Source organism: Triticum dicoccoides, chromosome 1B (genome assembly GCF_002162155.2).
Source record: "Triticum dicoccoides isolate Atlit2015 ecotype Zavitan chromosome 1B, WEW_v2.0, whole genome shotgun sequence".
NCBI lineage: Eukaryota > Viridiplantae > Streptophyta > Magnoliopsida > Poales > Poaceae > Triticum > Triticum dicoccoides.
The window spans coordinates 655,583,686-655,593,466 of record NC_041381.1 but is presented as its reverse complement, the minus strand read 5'-3'; positions in this window follow the sequence as shown (position 1 = coordinate 655,593,466).

The window sequence follows — 9,781 nt, the reverse complement described above, 5'->3', positions numbered from 1 at the left end:
CGTGGCACGAGCCAGCTCCGGGGGCCTGGAGCCCTTTAGTACTGGTTGGTAATACCAACCGGTACTATAAGGTTTGGGGTTTTTTTAGTTTTATGATTTCTTTTTCATTTAATTTTGTGTTTCCATTTTAATTCTTTTTCGTTTGCTGGTATTTTATGATACTACACATTGTACACGTTATGCATATATATATATATATATATATATATATATATATATATATATATATATATATATATATATAATTTCTAGTAGAACCAATCATGCATATATATATCATCAACGTCTCACAAACCACCATATTAATTAATTCACACATACATACATGTATAGCTATATACAATTTCTCCTACATATGCATGTTGCCTTCGGAGCCAGTGGCATTAGCCTAATTGGTGCCTTCGGAGCACGATCACAATTGGAAGTGGTTTTCATGGGGGCGGTAGAGGGTAATAGTATTCTCCCTTCGGATTTATGACCTGGTCGAGCAAAAATCCCGCTATTTCCTCTTGAAGTGCTTCTACGCGCTCCGTTTCTAGGAGCTTCTCCTGCACCTCTCTGAAATATTAAGAAGGAGATCAATATGCATGTGTATTAGTTGTGTGACTAGATATGATAATGGTGTAAAAATTGTGAATAGTGTTCTGACAAGCATACCCATTCCTGTCTTTGAGATCTGCTCCTTTCGGACGCCATCATGCGAATGTTCTCGCAAACGCAGAATGCACACAGATCAGTCCCCTGCGCCTGCTTCAGGGCCTTTACGAGAATGGAATTTGATCAGATAATAATTAATCAAGCATGATAATTAAAGAGAGGGCAGCTAGCTAGCTAGCTAGTACTACTTAATTACTTACCTTGGGTCGAAACCATTGAAGCTTTTTTTTCATTCGCCATCCGTGTCGCTGATGAACCTTGCCCAAGCCCTGCCCGCCGACAAAGAAAATGAATAAAGGGGTTATTAAATAGTTCATATCATGAAATGACGAACTAAATAGGCCGAGATATATAGTTTATAATGATTGAAATTACCTGTTGACTATCCCAAACAAGATGTTATAGTCAGTTTTAACTTTGAGTACTGAGTCCAGTATTTCAACTGTTCCGGCGTCAACTTTAATGATACACAAGACCCAGTGAAATCTGCATGCCCACACGTTTGCATGTCTTAATTAAGCGGGCATATGTAAGCAAAAACATGTAGCTAGCTAGTAGGCAAAAAAAGAGAATTTTTAGTACAAGACAGTGTGACTCACTGGAAGTTGTAAGGAAGTAGTATATCTTCATTGTATTTGAGGCGCTTCAAGAACTCTAGCATGTTGTCCTCTACGTCCTTTTGATGATGTAGATTTATCCGCCATGTGTATTCATTAACGGTGTTTGGGTCAATGAACCCAATGCCAAAGCGTCCACCTTTTCTCATTTCATACATCTTCATCCTGCATAATACCACAGAAAAGAATATAGTGAGGATAATTACAGGTAATGATTGATCAAAAGGATCACTACAGCTAGCTTGAGACTTAAATTACAGAAAGAAATCACTTACAGATAATAGCAACTGACGATAGATTTGTCGAGTGCGTCTTGATTGTATAACTGAAACAGTTCAGAATACTCAACGGACAGAGCTTTCTCATGGAAGTAATGCTCCTCCTTGACATTCACCATGAGGGACAATCGATCTCAAATCTTGGTAATGTTCATGTACCATTGATGCAATTCATACATTCTCGTTGGGAGGTTCTTGACCTTGTCTGGCTCGACCAAAGGTTGGCCCCGGACATATTTCTGTTTTATTTCATCCTCTCTAAGCACAGGCATGGGCTCGATCTCGAGGAGTTGTCCAACAGTGATGTTGAGAACTTCAGCCTGCATTATATGGTCCTTGGTTATTACCACATTGCCCACCTCGGGAATGTAAACTGTTTGCCCACAATAATATTGGGCGCGCGTACTGTCACGTGTTATTGGCACAACAAGCGAGGGGATCGATTGCGCCGCCTGTTCTCCCAGCTGGGGAATGGTTCTCCCGCATTTTTTGACAGCTGCTTGTTGTTTGCTCGATCCCGAGCTCGCCTCCTTATGTAGACGTGCTCGATTTAACTTCCTGATGTGGCGCTCATAGTCTATGTCAACAGGCTTGGGAGCTGGTGGTTGAGCCATACAAATGAAGTGGTCAATCGTTTCCTCAGGCACTTTCTTCCTTGGCGGTGGTGGCGGTTTCGGTGCAAAATGGGCTTCCACCTCGGCCTTTGATATGGCTGCGTTTTCCTCCTCGGACTTTTCATAAGGCCTCTACGGAAGAGGCGTGAGGCTTGGACCATATTTACATCGCTTGCCTCCGCCTGTACTTCCTGTACTACCTCGACTCGTACCGCTACGCACCATATCTGCGGGGTGTCTCTTCTGTGATTGCTAAGGCGGCGAAGACGGCTGACGGGGCTGAGTTGGACGAGGAGGAGTGGCCTTAAGCTGTGCCGGACTTGGAGGAGTGGCCTGAGCTTGTGCCGGACTTGGAGGAGGAGTGGACGTCTGATGCTGTGGCGGACTTGGAGGAGGAGTGGCCTGACACTTTGCCGGACTTGGAGGAGGAGTGGCCTGACACTTTGCCGGACTTGGTGGACTTGCAGGAGCGGGAGTCTGGTGACTCGGTGGCGGACTTCGACGAGGAATCGGCTGACGCGGTGTCGGTGGCCTTCGAAAGATGATGCAATCCTTTTTCCATAGGATGATACGATGTTTGGCCTCTCCGAAAAAGCGCTCGTCGTCACCTCCAGGAATGTCAAGCTGTAGCTCCGAATATGGTGGGTCCACCACCTCATCAACCAAGACACGAGCATAGCCCACTGAAATCGGGTTGCAATGGAAGGTTGCCTCGGGGGGATTTGTAAAAGCAACGACGTCCGCCACCTTCAAGGATATGTTCGTTATTTTGACGTGTAGCTCGCAGTTAGTGTTCTCCGTGATGTCATCCACGGGGTATCTACCCAGCATTGCATCGTCCAGGGCGGAACCCACGCTGCTTCTCAGCATGGATGGGGCAGTGCTATCCAATGCTGGATCATCCGCTAGCTGCTGAAGCTGTTGAGACCCCCTTTGCTGGGTAAGTGAGTTGATCTGCTCCTGTTGCCGCTGGAATTTGACTGCCAATTCCGCTTGACTTGCTTCTAGGCCTTGAAGGCATTCATAGTCCCGCTTCCTCTGCTCCTCCTCCATCTTCCTCTTCTTCTCCTCCGCAATCTTCTTTCTCGCACGGGTTCTGTAGTCGGTGTTCCAGTCTGAAAACCCCTCATACCACGGAATAGCGCCCTTGCCTCGTGTTCTTCCCGGGTGTTCAGGATTTCCCAGGGCACACGTAAGCTCGTCGTTCTCTCTGTTGGGCTGGAACACCCCCGATCGTGCCTCTTCTATTGCAACAAGTATCGCATCGTCGGCTCCCTTCAGACTTGCCTTCGTCAAAACATTGCCTGTCTTCGGGTCCAACTCCCCCCCATGCGCATAGAACTAAGTCCTGCACCTGGGGGGCAGCTCTTAGTAACCGGAGTGACACCTGCATCCTCCATCTCTTTCTCAGACTTATCCCACTTAGGCATTGCCACCGCATAGCCACCTGGCCCCAGCTTATGGAACTTATCCTTTTTTTCGGCATTCTTCTTCTTTATTCTCGACCGTTCCTTAGCTAATTCCGAATCCTTGAATTTCACGAAATCGTCCCAATGAGCACGTTGGTTCTCTAGTGTTCCCTCGAATACTGGAGTCTTCCTTCCTCCCTTGACGTACTTGTCCCATTCACGATTCTTGTGGTTCTTGAATGCAACCTCCATCTTCCTAAGAGCAGCGTCCTTGACTTTCTGCACATCTGCTTTTGTGAAATGATCTGGTAGGGTGAAATGTTCCATGAAAGTATCCCAAAGCAGATCTTTTTGATTCTTGTCGACAAAAGTAACATCTGGACGTGGCTTTGCTGGCTCTCTCCATTCTTGAAGTTTGATCGGGAGTTGGTCCTTCACAAGAACTCCGCACTGGCGAACGAACTTGTCCGCAATCTTCTTAGGCGCTAATGGTTCGCCATTAGGTCTGACTGCCTCGATATTGTACTTTACGCCCTCCTTCAACTTTTTGTTCGGGCCTCGTTTTGTCCTTTTGCCTGAAGATTTGCTCGATCCGGATAGCTGAAAGAACAAAGATCGATTCGTTAATATATCTTCAAGTCATTTAAAACATGTGATGATCACCAGATGTCTGCTTATATAAATATACCTCGCCGGTCTTTGTTGTTTCAGGATCGACACGTTCTTCGTCATCGTCATAATCGTAGTTCATGACTTCATCAATTCGGTCGTCGCGATCGAATATCATATCACCCTCTCCGGTGTTGTTTAGAAATTCGGAACCGTCATAATCTTCTTCTTCATTCTGATCATCATCTGGCCCGCGTATCATATCGAACATGGTCTGTTCTCCCTCTCTGTCGGTATTGTCTGCCATAGCTTTTATTTAACTAATCCAAAAGAAATATAAAACAATTTAGTATTCAAATTACATCGTCTCGAATAATAGATATAATCTCGAATACATCGTCTAGAATAATAGATATAATCTCGAATACATCGTTTCTAATAATATATAATATTGAATAGTACATCACTGGCTAGGTAGCTAATTAAAGATCGAATACTACAGAAGAATCTAGGACACTCGCGGTTCCTGCGGCGCGGGCGGTGGACACTCAAAGAGAAGGAACCCTCACAGGATCATAGCTGAAGTGAGATCCCTGAAGAAACTGCCAGGTATTGGAGAACCTGCCGCCTTCGAACGCAACCATGTAGCGATGGACGTGCTCGTCCTCCTCCCTTACACGGCGACGTACCACCTCCGGCGGAGCCGGGTCCCTCCGCACCGAAACTGGCCCACGCGAACACCACCAAACGAGATCAGGGTCGACGACGGGACCAGGGGCCAGGTTCCTCATCAAGCGGCGCGTCCCTCCAGGCAGCGCCTCCCAGTGCCAGCCCGGCGGAGCCCAGTCCCGGACATGGGTCAGCCGGACGTCGTCGCGGACGGGTCGACGGCGAGGATGCGGGCCGGGCATCGTCTAGAACAAATACTAGCTATATGCCCGCAAAAAGTAACATTTTTTTAATGATTGGATTTTGATAACTAAAATTTCTAACATTTCTATATAACACTAATTATGCTATCATTGCATATGTCAAAAATCTATATACTATTTCATACTAATTAAGCATCTAACACTAAAAACAGAAAACACAACTTCGATACATCTATTAAAAAACTGAAAAACAACATTATATAAAAAAATTCATACTAATTAAACACTAATTATATCCATCTAACATGCATTCATACATATATAATAGTGAAAAAATAATAATCTAAATAATCTAAACTAATTAAACATACAAAATACGTATATACTAATATATACATGCATTAATTCATACATATGTACGTGTGTGTGTGTGTGTGTGTGTTCATCATGCTTGTGTGTGTGTGTATGGGCTCGGGGAGGGGCAGCGCCCATGGTGTCCGCCGGGGGTGAGGGAGAGGGGTTAGAGGGGGAGAGCTCACAGCGGGGCGACGGCGACGGCGAGGCGACGGCCGGGGGCGGTGACGGGCCGGGGCGTGACGCGGGGGCGGCGACGCGGGGACGGCACGACGGGGACGGGCCCGGCACGGCGACGGAGATGAGGGCGGCGACGGGGACGGGGGCGGCGACGGCGACTGCGTCGATCGATCGGGGCGCGCGGGCGGTGCTTCAATAGGAAAACAGAGGAAGAAACAGAGGGAGAATGAAATTTTCGCAAGTGTTGTATATATAGGAGAGGCCTTTAGTACCGGTTGGAGCCACCAACCGGTACTAAAGGCCTACTTTGGCCAGGCGAAGAGGCGGGAAGACGAGGCCTTTAGTACCGGTTGGAGCCACCAACCGGTACTAAAGGGTGGTCTTTAGTACTGGTTGGTGGCTCCAACCAGTACTAAAGGCCTCGCGCTGTCACTCCAAAGTTTAGTCCCACCTCGCCGGGCGAAGGGCAGCCGCACTGGTTTATAAACCCAGTCACGGCTACCACTTCGAACTCCTCTATATAGCAGGTTTGTGGGCCTAAACTCTGCGCGCTGTCCTGTGAGTCTGCTCGGCCTTTAAGGCCTGTAATTACACACCTGTGGCCTATCAGGCCCACAGGGCAGCGCCCCAGTTTTTTTTATAGTTTTTTCTTTTCCGCTCTATTTTCTTCTATTTATTTTTGCGTAGTTTTTTGTATAGTTTTTTCTTTTCTGTTATATTTATTTTCTTCTATTTATTTGTGAGTAGTTTTTCATCTAATTTGCCAAAATTTAACATTTTCAGAGTTCATTTTGTAGTGATTTTCAATTTCACGATCATTTTGTAAACGATTGAAAAATAGCAAATATAATTTTTTTTATTTTCTGCTTTATTTTTTCTTCTTTTTATTTCTGAGTAGTTTTTTCTTTTCTGCTATATTTATTTTCTTCTATTTATTTTTGAGTAGTTTTTTATATAGTTTTTTTCTTTTCAGCTATAGTTTTTCTTCTTTTCTGCTATTTTTTCTTTTCTGCAAAACTTGATGGTCAAAATCTGGAGTTATAACATAAAAAAAAAGAAATGTCGACGTGCAATTAGTTTTTGCCATGACAGAAGAAGTCCGGAGTTGTAATAAGTTATTAAAAATAAAAAAGAGGTGCAATGCTCGTTAATTTGCTTCAAGCCTTTCGGAATAGTGTAAACTGCACCGCGCATAACTCCGTGCAGTCTACCGTATTCCTGAAGGCTTGAAGCTAAGCAACTTGAGCATTGAGCCTCTTCTTCATCGTCTCTGCACTCAGGGCTTATAAACCGCTCCTAGTCCCTCTCACTTCACGAGGTGGGACTAAAAAACAGCTTACGTCTGGTTCATCCATGAACCGATACTAAAGGTGCTCGTGGGCCCCAGCCTTACCTGACACAACCTCATTAGTACCGGTTCGTGGTACGAACTGGCACTAAATGGTGATGGTGGGGCCATAGCCTGACTGGAGGCTGACACAGCCTCTTTAGTACCGGTTCGTGGAATGAACCGGTACTAAAGGTTCGCCACGAACCGGTGCTATTGATCGCCGCCACGAACCGGCACTAGTGTACACATTAGTGCCGGCTGAAATTCCAACCGGCACTATTGTGCTTCACATTTGACCCTTCGCCACGACCCGGTACTAAAGGGGGTGCGCTGGCGCAGGTGCAGTGCGGCAAGTTTAGTCCCACCTCGCTAGCCGAGGGGCGACCGCACTGGTTTATAAACCCCCTTGCGGTCGCTCTCTCGAGCTCCTCTCCAAAGCAGGCCTACTGGGCCTACGTGTTCTTTGCTGCCCTGTGGACCCACTTTGCCTTTGCGGGCCTGCATCCTGGCCCAAAACAGGTTGGGTTTCTAGTCGTATGCAGGCCGCTCTGGCCTAGTAGGCGGGTTTTTTTTTATTTTTTTGCTTTATTTATTTTTGTGTTATTTTTTTGTGTATTTAGAGTTTTTTTGTGAATATTTTTGCTTTAGGTACAAAAAATTACAAACTTTCTGTTAGTGCCCGTAGTTTTCAAATTTGAACAGTTTAAATTTTGAATTATTTGAAATTAGTGTGAATCACTAGTTTGTGAATAACTTAACTTTAAAAATCAGTAAAGGCATGAAAGAATTTGTTTGCACATAAAATTTCTTCGCATTTCAAATGCCAAAACACATAACTACCCTAACTATTACAGAGATTCCCCTCTGGGTGTGAAACACAGAAGAAAGTGATGATAGTGAAGCCGATCACATCTCAGATCTTTGGGTGTGAAACTTTTTCTTCGCGTGTGTCCCTTTGCGCCGTAACCATGGAAAATCTTCATCATTTAACGGGATGCTCGGGTCAATATTCACTGTGAATGGAGCAATTTCATCAAACTTTTCATAATCTTCTGACTTGTCTGTCTTGTCATCCACTCCCATGATGTTTCTCTTCCCAGAAAGAACTATGTGCCGCTTTGGCTCATCGTACGATGCATTCGCTTCCTTATCTTTTCTTTTTCTTGGCTTGGTAGACATGTCCTTCACATAGAAAACCTATGCCACATCATTGGCTAGGACGAATGGTTCGTTTGCATACGCAAGATTGTTGAGATCCACTGTTGTCATTCCGTACTGCGGGTCTTCCGTTACCCCGCCTCGTGTCATATTGATCCATTTGCACCGAAACAAAGGGACCTTTAAACCACGTCGATAGTCAAGTTCCCATATGTCCTGTATATAACCATAATATGTTTCCTTTTCCCTCTTGGTTTCTGCATCAAAGCGGACACCACTGTTTTGGTTGGTGCTCTTCTTATCTTGGGCGATCGTGTAAAATGTTACCATTTATCTCGTACCCTTTGAAAGTCATTATATTCGTAGATGGTAACTGGGACAACAAGTACATGTCATCTTGAATAGAGGTGTCATGCATGGTACATGTCTGCAACCAGCTGGCGAAACTCCTGGTTTGTTCACGTGTAATCCAGTCATCAGACCGCTCCGGGTGTTTGGAGCGTAGCAAATTCTTGTGTTCATCCATATACGGATCCACCAAGGCGGAATTCTGTAGAACTGTGTAGTGTGCTTCAGTGAGAGAATGTCCGTCCATACATATTATTTGTTCCCCTCCTAGCATGCCTTTTCCATCTAGTCTGCCCTTATGTCACGATTCAGGAACACCAATCGGCTTAAGGTCAGTAATAAAGTCAGTACAAAACTCAATGACCTCCTCATTTTGATGGCCCTTGGAGATGCTTCCTTCTGGCCTAGCACGGTTATGAACATATTTCTTTAAGACTTCCATGAACCTCTCAAAGGGGAACATATTGTGTAGAAATACAGGACCCAAAACGTTAATCTCTTCGCATAGGTGAACTAGGACGTGCGTCATGATATTGAAGAAGGATGGTGGGAACACCAACTCGAAACTGATAAGACATTGCACCAAATCATTCTGTAACCTTGGTATGATTTCTGGATCGATTACCTTCTGAGAGATTGCATTGAGAAATGCACATAGCTTCACAATGGCTAATCGAACATTTTCCGGTAGAAGCCCCCTCAATGCAACCGGAAGCAGTTGCGTCATAAGCATGTGGCAGTCATGAGACTTTAGGTTCTGAAACTTTTTCTCTGCCATGTTTATTATTCCCTTTATATTCGACGAGAAGCCAGACGGTACCTTAATACTGAGCAGGCATTCAAAGAAGATTTCCTTCTTTTCTTTGGTAAGAGCGTAGCTTGCATGACCCTGATGAATGTCGTCTTCTCCGTGCATACGTTGCTGGTCCTCCCGTGCCTCAGGTGTATCTTTTGTCTTTCCATACATGCCCAAGAAGCCAAGCAGGGTCACGCAAAGATTCTTCGTCACGTGCATCACGTCGAGTGCGGAGCGGACCTCTAGGTCTTTCCAATATGGCAGGTCCCAAAATATAGATTTCTTCTTCCACATGGGTGCACGTCCGTCAGCGTCCTTCGGAACAGGTTGTCCGCCAGGACCCTTTCCAAATATCACCTTCAAATCCTTGACCATATCATGTACATCAGCACCAGTACGGTGGCGAGGCTTCGTCCAGTGATCCGCCTCACCTTTGAAATGCTTGCCTTTCTTTCTTACGGGATGCCTGCTCGGAAGAAATCGACGATGTCCCAGGTACACATTCTTCTTACAACTATTCAAATATATACTGTCGGTATCATCCAAACAGTGCGTGCAT